The sequence below is a fragment of the Triturus cristatus genome, chromosome 8 (assembly GCF_964204655.1).
Source record: "Triturus cristatus chromosome 8, aTriCri1.1, whole genome shotgun sequence".
In the NCBI taxonomy this organism is placed as follows: Eukaryota; Metazoa; Chordata; class Amphibia; order Caudata; family Salamandridae; genus Triturus; species Triturus cristatus.
Window position 1 is genome coordinate 263,676,857 of NC_140591.1, and position 15,335 is coordinate 263,692,191.

Consider the following 15,335-nt stretch of genomic DNA (forward strand, 5'->3'; position numbering starts at 1 on the left):
GGTACCAGTGATTACGCCATCTTTCACGCTGCTTGCAAACGGTAGTTATTTAATTTTAAATAATGAAGCTTGCTGCGGGATGTTAGTGGGGATCCCATATATAGTAACGGTATCGCAGAGGGTTGTCTGCTGCAATAACGTTCTGTTTCCTCCCCCGCATGGGAGGCTGGATGCTTCCATCTGGCCTTCGATTCCAACCTTGAAAGCAGAGTTCAACAAGATGAGCAGAATAAGAGCGCTATTGTCCCAAAAGGAGGTGCCATTGACTTCCTCCCGGGAAACATTTGTTCTTCACGTAGCAAATACGCGCACTGAGGTACAGGCGCTTTTGAATACTGACCTCCCCTGCATTTTGGAGCTTTGATCCAAACACTTTTCAATGCCTCGTCCACGACTGGCCTGGCTCATTTTTTTAAACTTGTGGGCTCGGGCCTCGTGACCTCTTTCCAAACTATTTTTGGTGTGATTCCGGCATTTTTTCATTCTATTTTCTCGAGCGTCTTTGGAGGTGTCCCTTTAATTCTGGCCCTAGTGGCAGGTGTGCTACTTTTACTTTTCATCTTACGGAATGGCTGCTCTTTCTGTGCCACACGACAGCCTGTCCCGTCTGCAGCTTCTTCGTGACAGGATGCTTGAATACTATGGTGTCCTACCATTGGCGACTTTGAGCCTGGCATATGGATTATCCTTCCGTTATTCCTATTTCACCTGCGTGCAACCTGTCTTCCACTGCCTAGATTGTCCCTTTGCATGGCCTATGGATTTGTGCTTAACCAACATGGTGTCTCCGGACCCGGATTATGATCGACTGATGAGGCCCTTAGTGTCTCACGAGTCCGCCTGTTCTGGTGTTCGGATTATGGCCTGCGGTGCGGCGCATGGTATCCTGGGTAATTGGGACATCGCGAGAGCGGCATATGACTTCTTGGATATGAGTTATTTGGAAGTACACGCTGGTTGTCCTCGGATGGTGCTAGAGGCTCCGCTAATGGAAGAACATGTATGTTCCTTTTCTTTGATTAACTGGATGGCTGAAACCTTCAGTGGCCGTGCCAATGATTTTCTGCTGGAAGCAGTGGCCACATATGCCGCATATACTTTCATGGATTGAGTGAACTATCGTCCACTGTGTTTTCCTCGCGTGTCTTGAACAGTCTCTGTGCGTCTGCACTTCTGCCCGGTGAGGAGTTTTTTCCTTTTTTTCACCCCCCACTGTACGTTTGAGGTTTTTTGTTTTTTCTTTCCACTTTTGGTTTTTTCATACTCAGACTTTGCCTGAACTGACCATTGTTTTTTAATTGTATACGCCTTGTTCTGCTCAGTCGCACTTGAACTCTGCGTTCTCTCTTTTCTTGCATACTAAGTAGTACTTCGATCAAGGGGGCATGTAGTAAGGACTCCCTTAATACGTACATACATTGTTAAGTTAGCATAACCACGTTAGAGGTTAGAAAGCCATCTTGCTGCTTTTGCGCACGACACTGCGTTCACATGTTATTGCTTAAACAAACTGCTGACTCGAGTTTTGCCTCACACGAGAGCAATCTGTTGTTACCATCCCGAGCTCTGCGCAGCGACCTTGGTCTGCACACGATGTGACAAACAGTCTGAGTTGTTAGACAATGCATATTTTCCACTCTAGGTTGATCGACCCACTATTTAGTCATAACACACGAGCAGCTGCAAATACCTGAAAGTTGGTGCTTTTAATATCACAGACATCATGTTTATTATTCAGACCGAAGACGAGCCTTCCTGCGAGAAGACTCCTGATGCTCCTGTGATGTGATTTCACTAAGCTGATCTTTGAGGTATGGGGTCCCCTATTCAAGCCTAAGAGACCTTCTGTTAGTCTAATAATAATATTAGCTTCTTAGTAAAGGGAAGGTGGTAGTATCCACTGTCATTATAACATGATCACCCCTTTTATATTCTATGGAATTGTAACGATGTTGATGGTTTTGATTTTAATCATTTGTCTGCTTGTATTAGCCAAAGTACTGCATCTTAGGACACGTGGTCTATAAAAATAAAATCTTTTTATTTTCACCGTGTCTCTGTTGATTATTGTTGTGGACTGATGTGAGAATAATATACGAACAGGTATTTCCGATTCCCACCATTACTGAGAGTATACTGAGTCGCTTGTTCTGGGTTGTCTTTTCATTGGGATCGCCGAGCTAAATCTCGGATAACGAATGGGACACTTATGCTAGCCGGATACTGGGTTCTGGGTTCTGAGGTGAGTTTCTGGTACACCACAATTCACTGAGGTCCTGGGGTTCTACGCATAGTTCTGTGTATAAGCAGAATCCCTGCAACAGGCTGTGACCAGGGTGGCAAACTCAGTTTTGAGGGAACATCCTAACATGTCGTTTAAAAAGGCAAAGATCTTCTCCCAGTATGATTTGACTTTGGGACAGTGAAATATGAGGTGGGCCAGATCCCCCCTTCCGCTATTGCAATTCCAGCATTGGTCATTGGTGTTCAAGTCTTGGTTCGCCAGGTGCGCTGGGGTCCAGTGTAGTTTGTGTAGAGTCCAGAATTTTGTCTGCGCTAGTACCGGGTTATCTTGTTTTGTGTGGGGGAGGACCATAGAACCTGGGTTTCATTCTCACTCCTAGTTGCGACTCCCAGTATTTACGTGTCTTCTCGTTAAGTTTAGATGTGTTCGGCCGTAGGAGTCTATAAATGTGTGAAACCTGGTGACCTGTTTTATTGAGGTTGAACATATACTGGATGATTGACGGCTTGGTAGCAGAGAGTCTCGATTTGGACAATGCTGTTTTGATTTTTAGGAAGTTATAAAGTTCAATGTCTGGTAATTTGTGCTTGGTTTTTAATGTCCTGAAAGTGGTGGGATTCCCTCCCTCTTCGAGTTGAATAGGGAGTGAGATCCGGGAACTCAACCGGCATCTGAGCTTTACATGAGCACCAGTTACATTACACAAGGACACATTTATTTTTAGGCAGGCGAAGATTAAGTGATTTGCCCAGAATCACAGGATGTTCGAGCCTCCAGCCAGACTCGAACCTGGTTCCCCAGCCAGAAAGTCGGCCGCGCTGGCAGTTGAGCCACATCCCGACTTGTGTGTTTATGATAGGCCGGACCCCACGTCCAAATACACTGGGCATGTTGGATGCAGGGCCCTGGCTATCAGTGGTACAACCGGTGACATTGCACCGGGGCCCAGAGGTGTGAGGGCCCGATCCGGTTCTCTACCTGCTGCACAGAGAGTGACAGAGGCCCCAGGCAGGATCAGCAAACCAATGAAAGAGGCTACAGAGAAACAGTTGCCAAATGTAGGCTGTATGCAGGGGGCTCATTAAACGGAGGAAAGCAGAGTTAAGGGAAAAGGAATAGAAAGAAAACAGATGAAGCAACCAGGAAGGGGGAGAGGGATGGAGAAAAAGCGGGAAGGTGAAAAAATGAGAAGAGCAAGATATATAGAAGACACCAAGAAAGAAGGGAATTGGTACATAGGGTGTGCAAATGAACGCAAGGAGAGAATAAAGCAAGAGCAGACACCGTGAGAGAAATGGGAGAAAATCAGAAAGAGAGAATGCAATGAAAGATAAGCAGGGACAGAAATAGAAAAAGAAGGTAAGAAGGACGAAAGTAGAGATCGAGAAGAGAGAGTAAACGAAGAAGGAATTAAATAATTGAAAGAAGGAGATGGAAAGAGAAGAGGACGCAGGAGGAAAGAGCGCGAGTGAGAGAGCACAGCAGAAATTTGAGCAGACCTGTCAAGTCACCCCCGGGTGCCACCTGGTGTCCGTGCTTAACCTTGCCGTTCCTCACGTAAACGTCCCCCACCCCCCCAAAAAAAAAAAATATATATATATATATATATGGAACCGGCACTGATGAAGCCAATTGGATGACTGAAACGCGTCTGCCCAAGCGTTTCATAGACTTCATTTTCCTTGCGCCTTTAAGAGCAATAAAGCCATTTTTATCCCCGGAGCTGTGTCACGCTTTTTTCCAACATGGGAGAGAGCATTGGACTGTATGTTTAGCCAGCAAGCAGGCGCTGGTAGGCGACGCACCCTCTCGATCTGGAGCAACGCGTTAAACCTGCAAAAACTTGGTCTGTGCATGAAACTGCAAATGCGTGGCCCCCCCCTTCGGTTCTGATGGATTACGGACTGAGGGGGAGAGAGCAGGCAATACTGATTGCCTGATAAGGGGATAAAAGAAATGGCAAAATATTTCCAGGCAATTGTGGCTGTTTTGGGGAACTGTATCCAATGCAAATTGGGGCATCACATAGTGTCAGGAATGCCTATCACTGAATACGGCCTCCTTACGGACTTCCTTAACCAGCATGCACCTGCCAGATGGGTGAGCGCAAGGCCAATTGCAACTTGTTAGGTGGGGGAGGAGCGAGAGACCACCTGACTGGGAGTGGTCCCGTTATCAACAGAACATCGCTTGACTCTCTGGAAGATCAAGAAGCCCATGGAACCGGCACTGATGAAGCCAATTGGATGGCTGAAACGCGTCTGCCCAAGCGTTTCATAGACTTCATTTACCTTGCGCCTTTAAGAGCAATAAAGCCATTTTTATCCCCGGAGCTGTGTCGCGCTTTTTTCCAACATGGGAGAGAGCATTGGACTGTATGTTTAGCCAGCAAGCAGGCGCTGGTAAGCGACGCACCCTCTCGATCTGGAGCAACGCGTTAAACCTGCAAAAACGTGGTCTGTGCATGAAACTGCAAACGCGTCGCCCCCCCCTTTGGTTCTGATGGATTACGGACTGAGGGGGAGAGAGTAGGCAATACTGATTGCCTGATAAGGGGATAAAAGAAATGGCAAAATATTTCCAGGCAATTGTGGCTGTTTTGGGGAACTGTATCCAATGCAAATTGGGGCATCACATAGTGTCAGGAATGCCTATCACTGAATACGGCCTCCTTACGGACTTCCTTAACCAGCATGCACCTGCCAGATGGGTGAGCGCAAGGCCAATTGCAACTTGTTAGGTGGGGGAGGAGCGAGAGACCACCTGACTGGGAGTGGTCCCGTTATCAACAGAACATCGCTTGACTCTCTGGAAGATCAAGAAGCCCATGGAACCGGCACTGATGAAGCCAATTGGATGGCTGAAACGCGTCTGTCCAAGCGTTTCATAGACTTCATTTACCTTGCGCCTTTAAGAGCAATAAAGCCATTTTTATCCCCGGAGCTGTGTCGCCCTTTTTTCCAACATGGTTAGAGCATTGGACTGTATGCTTAGCCAGCAAGCAGGTGCTGGTAATCGACGCACCCTCTCGATCTGGAGCAACGCGTTAAACCTGCAAAAACTTGGTCTGTGCATGAAACTGCAAACGCGTCGCCCCCCCTTTGGTTCTGATGGATTACGGACTGAGGGGGAGAGAGTAGGCAATACTGATTGCCTGATAAGGGGATAAAAGAAATGGCAAAATATTTCCAGGCAATTGTGGCTGTTTTGGGGAACTGTATCCAATGCAAATTGGGGCATCACATGGTGTCAGGAATGCCTATCACTGAATACGGCCTCCTTACGAACTTCCTTAACCAGCATGCACCTGCCAGATGGGTGAGCGCAAGGCCAATTGCAACTTGTTAGGTGGGGGAGGAGCGAGAGACCACGCGACTGGGAGTGGTCCCGTTATCAACAGAACATCGCTTGACTCTCTGGAAGATCAAGAAGCCCATGGAACCGGCACTGATGAAGCCAATTGGATGGCTGAAACGCGTCTGCCCAAGCGTTTCATAGACTTCATTTTCCTTGCGCCTTTAAGAGCAATAAAGGCATTTTTATCCCCAGAGCTCTGTCGCGCTTTTTTCCAACATGGGAGAGAGCATTGGACTATATATATATATATTATGTAAAAAATGACGAGATAAATAGTAACTCTTCCATGTTTACTACAAATGTAATTAGCACTAGCACTTTAAATTGAGGGTCTGTCAATGCGTGTGGTCAGGTGATCAAGGCCGCTTGGACGGCCGAAACGCGTCTGGACATTGAAATTGGGAAATAAATAAAAGCAAACTGTTCTGGTATAACAGTGGTCTGTGCCCGTGATTTTCCTTCAGGAAAAAGAATTGCGAGTTGCTTCAAGTTTTACCGGTGAATGGCTGTTGCCGGTTCACATACCCCCTCCTGGATAGAGGTTTTGCCATAACCAGCTGACTGCCTACGAGGTCGCCGAACGGATACCGCCATGGGCTCGTGGTGAGTGACGGCGGGGACCCCTGGGGCACTACGTGTAGTCCGGAAAAGGAGACAGGCTCAGCCCCTCGGAAACCAACCAACCAAGGAGCAAGACGAGACGACACGATCCGGCTGTAGTGTGAGGTGAGAGAAGGTGCTCCCTCATATGACTGTGTGGCCGCTCGGCGGAGCGGGCACCTAACGGAGGTTAACAGAGGTTGCATCGAAAGAAGTCCGCTTCCACACGCCGGTAAGAGGAACTGTGTGTCACTGATATTTGAGTTTCCGAGTCGGAGGTATACCCGCATTGGGGGAAGCAGACGCGGGAGATTAGGTCTTTCTCTCGCATGCGTGATAAGGCCCCCACTGTGTAGTGAACAGTTTGCTTTAAACCCGTAATTTAAGATGTCGGCTGATGCGCGCAGAGCCCGAGAGCTTGCTGCCGATGAAATATTCTCTGATGCCTTAGAAGGGGAGGCAATCCAACGAACAGAGGTACAGAAGGAGAATAGCAATGAGCCAACTGCGCTGAGAGAGCAATTTAAGAGGCGAGAAACAGCTAAATGGTGGGAGGCTCGCTCCCTAAAGAGATATCTGGACGTTGGCAGGATTTCAAGGGGGCTACACATCATGTTAGCCCCAAGTTATGAGACGCCCAATCCCCTGATGATGGTTGAATGGGGTGAATGTAACCTGGAATCCTCGAGGCGTTTAGTTCAGATCCTCGTCAAATATGCGGAAATAGATGGGGCGGAACTGATAATAAAAATAGATGCCCAAGAATCGTATATTAAACAACAAGGCAATGACCCCCGACAAGAAAGCAAGTGGAGGGAAGAAATGAACAACAGGCTTGACAAAGAGGAGGAAAAAATAAAAGCGCAAAAAATTTGGAAATTTAAACGAGATCGTGACGATTATGCCAACGGCCAGATCTTTACTTTTTAACCACGTTATGACTCACTGAGAGTTGAGATTGCCAATAAAAGACATGATGTGGGAAAAGGGAAGCAAAAAGAACAAATAGAGCTTTCCTCACCGTATAGCTCGGCGTTGGAGAGTGAACCCGACAATGAAGGTGTGAGGAATACCATGGGTATTAAGCTGACGGTGGGGGAAGAGCTGGACATTTTAAAACAGGGGAGAAGGGAGACATTGAGGCCAAGACCACAAAGCACAACGGCACCACAAAATGCCAAAGGAGACGGGCCAGGCGCCGGGCGAATAAACAGCGGCGAGCCAAAGAAGCGAGGCCGCGGACGCGCCCGGAGATATTAGAAAAGGAGATCAGGGAATACAAAGCCCACGAGGTCAGAACTATTATTAATCTAGGGCAAACTGAACTGACCAAAGCAGAAAATCAATTACTAAGTCTGGGCTTAAGCTTTTGCCCTGAATCTAATTTTAAATACACTCAAACAAGAGCGGATGTGTATTTATTTATTAGAAAATTGAAACTCAAAAAATTCCATATGTTAAAACCATCAAAGGAAACAGATAATGGAATGCAGAGTACAACTAATCCCACTGGTCTCCAAGTCTCTGACTTGGCCTTATTCTCGGATATACACCACCTAGCAACAGCAGGGGAAAGTGTGGAAACAGGTGAACTGTCCCCGTTGGTGAATCAAACTAAACCTCATACACCCTTCAAGCCAAAATCTAAATTCATTCCTATTTCCACCCATGATGGCTTAGACACCTTCAGTGAGTATGTGGCAGTTCAACTAAAGAAATTAACACATGCTAGCAATACAGTAAGAAAAAGAAAGTACTACCATCTACAAGGAAAATTCACGCAGTTGATCTCCAAACTACAGAAGGCGGACCTAGTTATCCGTAATTCAGACAAAGGAGGGAACATAGTTCTTTGGCCGACAGTAGAGTATCTCAAGGAAGCCTACAGGCAGTTGGATGATGTAGTATGTTACAGCAAGAGTACGCCACTTAAATATAAAAATGCACAAGAGACACTGTTCAAGGATTTATTGGCATGGAAAAGCTTGGGTCTTTTAAGTTGGGAAGAATTCAAGTTTATCAAAAAAGAACATCCATTAGTACCATACATCTACTTCATCCCCAAAGTGCATAAAAACTTGACAGACCCCCCGGGACGACCGATTATTGCTGCCTGTGATGGCCCCCTTGAGAACTTATCACGGTATATTGACTATTTTCTGCAAGATCACATGAAAAAGTTAAACTCATATATCCAGGATACAGGAGATTTCCTCAAAAAAATAAACAACCTGAGATGGAAAGAAGGCTACCTGTTTGTCACATTGGACGTATGTTCCCTCTATACCTGTATCAAACACAAGGATGGACTAAGAGCAGTGGAATTTTACTTGAGTACAAGACAAATGGAATATGCTGACCACACAAGAATGTTATTGAACATGCTATCCTTTTGCTTAGAAAACAATTTCTTTTTGTTTAATGGGCAATTTTATCAACAAATACGAGGAGTAACAATGGGGGCCAGCTTCTCCCCCACCTATGCTTGTCTATTCATGGGCTGGTGGGAGGAGCTGGTGGTCAAACACCAATACAAAAATGTCTTTGCTCAAAATGTGATCTCATGGTTCCGCTTTATTGATGATCTTTTTATCATTTGGCAAGGTACAAAGGACAGTGTAATTAACTTTGTCAAGGATATCAACTGCAATGATCTTAATCTTTCTTTTACCTCTAATATCAGTGATGACTCAGTGACATTTTTAGATGTACAGGTTTTAGTATCCAATAATATTTTAACTACTACCCTGTTTAGAAAACCTACGGCTGGCAATACACTTCTTCATGCCTCCAGCTCACACCCTCCCCATTTAATAAGAAGTATACCCTATGGGGAGATGCTCCGCATCCGTCGTATCTGCAGTAATCCTGAGGATGCGGAACATAAACTAAGGGAAAGTATGACTAGGTTTTTAGCAAGAGGGTATAGTTATGAGGTATTGGAAGCCGCCAAGAAAAAGGCCCAAGTAAAACCCAGGGAAGAACTTCTAGAATACAGAAAAAGAGAGGATTCTGACCCCAATAATGAACCTGTGCGTCTTATTTTAACATATTCCAAACAAGAAAAAGAATTGAGGAGCATCATGAGAAAGAGCTGGCATCTAATTCGTGAAGATCCGGTGATTGGTTGCCTTATGCCCTCAAATCCTCCAATCAGCTTCCGTAAGTCCAGAAGCATGGGGAATATGTTAACTGACAATAGCCAAGAGAGTTTTAAAAAACAAACTTGGCTACCTACAATAAAAGGTGTTTTTAAATGCTCATCCTGCAAGGCCTGCCAGTTTGGTACAAACACTAAAACATAATGCACGGCTTTTTCAGAAATTCCAAGGGAAATTAAGCAACACCTGACGTGCAAATTAGATTTTTGTGTCTATGTGTTACAATGTGATTGTCCCTTAAAATACATAGGCAGCACCAAACTGGCAGTCCAGAAGCGAATCTTGCAGCATATTAGAGCTATTGTCAACAAGGACCAGAATTACTCTGTAGCCAGACACTTTGAAAAAGTGCACGAAAGTAACCCCAAATGTCTTAGGTACTTTGCAATTGAATCAGTTCCCCAGAAGCGAAGGGGTGGTAATAGAGAGGCCACCCTACGTCACCTGGAAACACAGTATATATTAGTGTTCGATTCCAAATGGCCGGGGGGTCTCAATGCAACAGAAGACCTTTACACTTTTTTATGAGTCTAAACATTGTGTCTGGCAACAATATATTGATACAGGGTGCTTTTCTCTCCCTGGGAATGTCACGTATCCATCTGAAGGTTCTTGGGCTTGCTTTTTATGAACATATATATTTTTAATGATTGGTTTTTAAGATGCTGCAGGGTAGGTTTTTATTTACCAGGTGTCTTTTTTATTGATCATTTTAAATATGTCACAAGCCATCCTTTAGCTCATTATCTTACTGTTGCACTTTGAAATCTCATGTCAATTTGTTTACTGCGCTTTATCTGTCTATGTCTCCTACCTCATTTTGCAAAATTTGCACCCCTAAGCATCAGTCACTTTATGTCCTTATAACACTGTTGCACTTATGCACTTTATTTGATTAACTTGAAGTTAAACAAAGTGTTGGACTATTGTGGGAATGTATATAAATTAATTTTTTGTCTTTTTTATTCTTTAACACGGTTAAGTAAGCACTATATCAGTAATCATATGTCATGGAAAAAATTCTCTATTGTCATCAATTACCAACTAGGGGAAATGTTTAGAAAAAATTCTACAAATAGTGGCATTTAAGCCTTTGAATTTCCAAGTATACCTTCTTGGTAATTGTTTTTGCATTGGCAATGAATGATTATGTAAAAAATGACCAGATAAATAGTAACTCTTCCATGTTTACTACAAATGTAATTAGCACTAGCACTTTAAATTGAGGGTCTGTCAATGCGTGTGGTCAGGTGATCAAGGCCGCTCGGACGGCCTAAACGCGTCTGGTCATTGAAATTGGGAAATAAATAAAAGCAAACTGTTCTGGTATAACAGTGGTCTGTGCCCGTGATTTTCCTTCAGGAAAAAGAATTGCGAGTTGCTTCATATATATATATATATATATATATATATTCACTGAATAAACCATAGGTTTCAGGGGCGTTATGGTTAGCTGGACTTTTCACTCGTACAAAACCATTGAAATTCCCCCGTTATAGTTAGTTCAGCTAACTATAACTCGTGCGCCCGCAATGCACTGCTGATGACGTCACATATTACATCACTCATTACATGGTCAGTGACATCACTCATAACATCACTGATGACATCTCAAATGACATCACTGATGACATCATCCAGTGAATGTGTGTTTTTCTGAAAATTACATATGTTTTATATATGTATATCTCAAGGTCGAAGGAAGAATAAATGGGTATATAAGTGTCTAAATGGATGATTTGTTTTTGAAAAATTGATTGTATAACTGACTGATTAAGTGTATCTTAGGGAATACATGGCTTAGTGAGTAATGTTTAAATATGTAAATATCTGTATCAGTCTCTCACTTTGTGTATAAGTGGCTTCATGGGTTGGTGAGTAGCTACATGAGTGTCTATATAGGTTATTAGTAGGTTTTTTGAGTATCAGTATGAGTGTCTGAGTGTCTGTATGGTTCGGTGGGGGGTATCACGTAGTGCATAGGTGCATGAATGAGTGACTCACTGTTTGTATGTGTTGAAGACTGTATGGGTGGATGAGTGTGTGCATGGGTGTGTTAGTGAGTGAATGACTGTCTCAATAGTGTCTTTATGAGTAACTACATATGTTTTAAACTAGTATATGTGACTATTGGTGTATATAAGTGAGTATATGTGAGAGTGAGAGATTGAAAGAGTTCCTGTATGAATAAGTATGTGTTTCTATAAGTGATTGTTTAAAAGACTAAGTATGTGTAAGTTTCTGTAGAAGTAAGTGTGGTGGTGTGTGTATAACTGTATATGCAAGTAAATGGATGTTTGATTCTTTATTAGCATGAGTGACTATGTGTGTGAGTAACTCTATGGATGAGTGGTGTTGTGTAACAGGATGTATAGGTGTATGAGTACATATGATGAGTGAGTACATGTATGAGTGACTGTATAGGACTGTTGGTGAATGCGTGGATGTGTATGTGCATCTTAGATTTACTGAATAGGTTGTTGTAACTGATATTGGTATGTCCATTGTTTTGAAACTTTTAGTTTCTATTTTTGAATGTGTGTATCAAAGGTTATATTAGGGGGAGAGGAGGTCTGCCACGCTATCACAAGGATGATGTCATCAATGATGTCATTTGAGATGTCATCAGTGATGTCATGAGTGATGTCACTGACCATGTCATGAGTGATGTAATATGTGACGTCATCAGCAGTGCATTGCGGGCGCGCGAGTTATAGTTAGCTGAACTAACTATAACGGGGGAATTTCAATGGTTTTGTACGAGTGAAAAGTCCAGCTAACTATAACGCCCCTGAAACCTATGGTTTTTTCAGTGAATTTCTAAGGTTTTTTAAATGCTAATTCCTAACTATAACGTACCTGAAACCTATGGTTTTTTCAGTGAATTTCAAATGTTTTTTAAATGATAATTTCTAACTATGCCTACAGAGATAGGACATGGAAGAAAGAAGCAAAAACGCACAGAAAGAAAAAAAAGAAATGCAGAAAGAAGCAACAGAAGTCCTCAAAGACGAAGAAAAGTGCAGGAAGAAGGATAACGTGCAGAAAGAACAAACAGAAGAGCAGCAAGAAGCCTTGTTGCAAAATAATCCTGTACCCTCAACTTTTTCAGACGGAGACTGGTGGTAACTGAGTCTGACTAACCAGTCCTAGAGCCAGTGCTATCTTAAAAGACACTCAGAATACAGTGAAAACGCCTACATACACTATGGAACACTATGCGTTGGGGTCCCCCTGTGATCAGCATGACCTCCTCTGTAAGCCCCTAGTATATAATAGGGCAGGGGATTAAAACTACCTCTCAAAACGCGCCACAGGACGTGTTTGCACACGTCACCTCAGGCCCCGTCCCCTCACTTCCTCACTGTGTAAACACGCCCTGTGGCCATTTTAAGTTGGGAGATTAAGTCCCCTTGAATCCTGAGGGTCCCTAGGGTCCAACTAGACCACTAGGTACCTCCAGTAAGCGCCACAGAGCTGCGTTGCAGAGAGATGTAAAAAGGGGCACGGCCTAGACCACCTCTCTGCAACGCAGCGCAGTGGCGCTTACTGGAAGCACCTGGCTAGTTGGCCCCCAGGGTCCCTCAGGATTGAAGGGGAATTATTTCCCCAACTTAAAATGCGCCACAGTTCTTGTTTGCAAACGTTAACTCAGGCCCCGTACCCTCCCTTCACCACTGGGTAAACACGTCCTGTGGCCGTTTTTAGTTGGGAGATTAAGTTCATTTGAATTCTGAGGGTCCCTAGGGTCCAACTAGCCCACTAGGTACCTCCAGTAAGCGCCACAGAGCTGCGTTGCAGAGAGGTGTAAAAAGTGGCACGGCCTGGACCACCTCTCTGCAACACAGCTCAGTGGCGCTTACTGGAAGCACCTGGTGGGCTAGTTAGCCCCCAGGGGCCCTCAGGATTGAAGGGGAATTATTTCCCCAACTTAAAACGCGCCATAGGGCGTGTTTGCACACGTCACCTCAGGCCCCGTCCCCTCCCTTCCCCACTGTGTAAACACGCCCTGTGGCCGTTTTTTAAGTTGGGAGATTAAGTCCCCTTGAATCCCGAGGATCCCTAGGGACAAAATAGCCCACTAGGTACGTCCAGTAAGCGCCATTGCAGAGAGGTGTAAAAAGGGGCACGGCCTGCACCACCTCTCTGCAACGCAGAGCAGTGGCGCTTACTGGAAGCACCTGGTGGGCTAGTCGGCCCCCAGGGTCCCTCAGGATTGAAAGGGAATTATTTCCCCAACTTAAAACGCGCCACAGGGCGTGTTTGCACACTTCACCTCAGGCCCAGTCCCCTCCCTTCACCACTGTGTAAATACGCCCTGTGGCCGTTCTAAGTTGAGAGATTAAGTCCCCTTGAATCCTAAGGGTCCCTAGGGTCAAACTAGCCCACTAGGTACCTCCAGTAAGCGCCACAGAGCTGCATTGCATAGAGGTGTAAAAAGGGGTGTGGCGCCAGAACACCTGTCTGCAATGCAGCTCCCTGGCGCATACTGGAGATACCTGTTGGGCTAGTTGGCCCTCAGGGACCCTCAGTATTGAAGGGGAATTAATTCCCCAACTTACAACTGGCCAGGGGGCGCGTTTGCAGAGTGCTGCAAGGAGGGGGCATGGCCTCCGGCGCGATGCGGGTCTTTTATTTATTTATTTTTTAAAGAAGGAAGGCTGTGTGGCCCCCTTCTTTTTCTAATTTACTGGCCCTGGGGACCCCATCTCCCAGGGCCTGCACCCTAATTTTTTTTGTTGAAAAAAATACATTTGGCCCTCCCAAGGCCTTAATCGGCCCCGGGGATCCCAACCCTCGGGTCATGGCCTTTTTTTGTTTTTAATTCTTTAGGAGGGGGCTGCGTTGCCCCCCTATTAAGGCCACTTATGGCCCCGGGGACCCCATGCCCCGGGGCCGGCCTTTGTTTTTTATTATTTTAAAAAAATATATATTTAGAGAAACACCTAGGACATGCTGGACAAACCATATGTACCATCACCATGACGATTTGCGTGATATTCATTAAAAGGCGACTATGCATAGAATGAATCCACATGGAATGTATTTACACCGCTAGTGAAGCTCTGACGTGTCTGACGCCCTACCGTGCCTAATCCCGGCGCCCCCGCCGGTGGGTACTCTCCAAGTAGACACCCTTGTCGTTTATTTATACAAACATGGGTAGCTATTGACGGGCACATTTAATATACACGCACACCAAGCCATTCAAAGGGGACTCGACAAAAATTCGACCAAACTATGCAAGAAACCCCCCTCACGGTTAATAAAACACACACCCACTGCCGGATGTGTAATACTTATTATTTTACTCTCTGGAAAGGAGACAAACCTCACTTGAGAGTCACAGCGTGCTCCTGGCTGAGCCCAATGCTGTGTTACACCCACCAGTGCCCGCCGAGTGCCTCACACCTCTGTGTTGTATTCCACCAGCTAGTACGTATGCTATGACACTCTCTAGCCCATGTGCACTGTAACACCACCCCGGGAATATGTCATGCCACACTTGCCTTCGCACGGGTTATATTGCCCCATCTAACGTGCCTTCCTCGATGCCTATGTTATAATGCACAGCGCTATGCCATACATATTACAATCTGGGATCCATATCTTTGTCACAGTGCATATGCAACGTTACACTCCCCAGCACATATTTTATATTACAACTTTAGAGACTAGTTAGGTTACACAACACTGCCCTGTGCATATTACACTCCAAGGCGCATATCGCATAGCACGCGCTAGTGCCTGTGCTATCTCGCGCTCTCCAATGAATCTGTCATTGCGCACAATGTATTGCATATTATATTTCACGCCCCGGTTCATCTTATATCACACTTTTTGGTGCATAGTTTATACCATATACCATATCTAATTTTCATTTTCAATCGTGCTCTCAGGACTATGTTCTATATAACACTGCATCCACCTACCCTTTTCACTGGCATTACATTTTGCGATGGGGGGTGGAG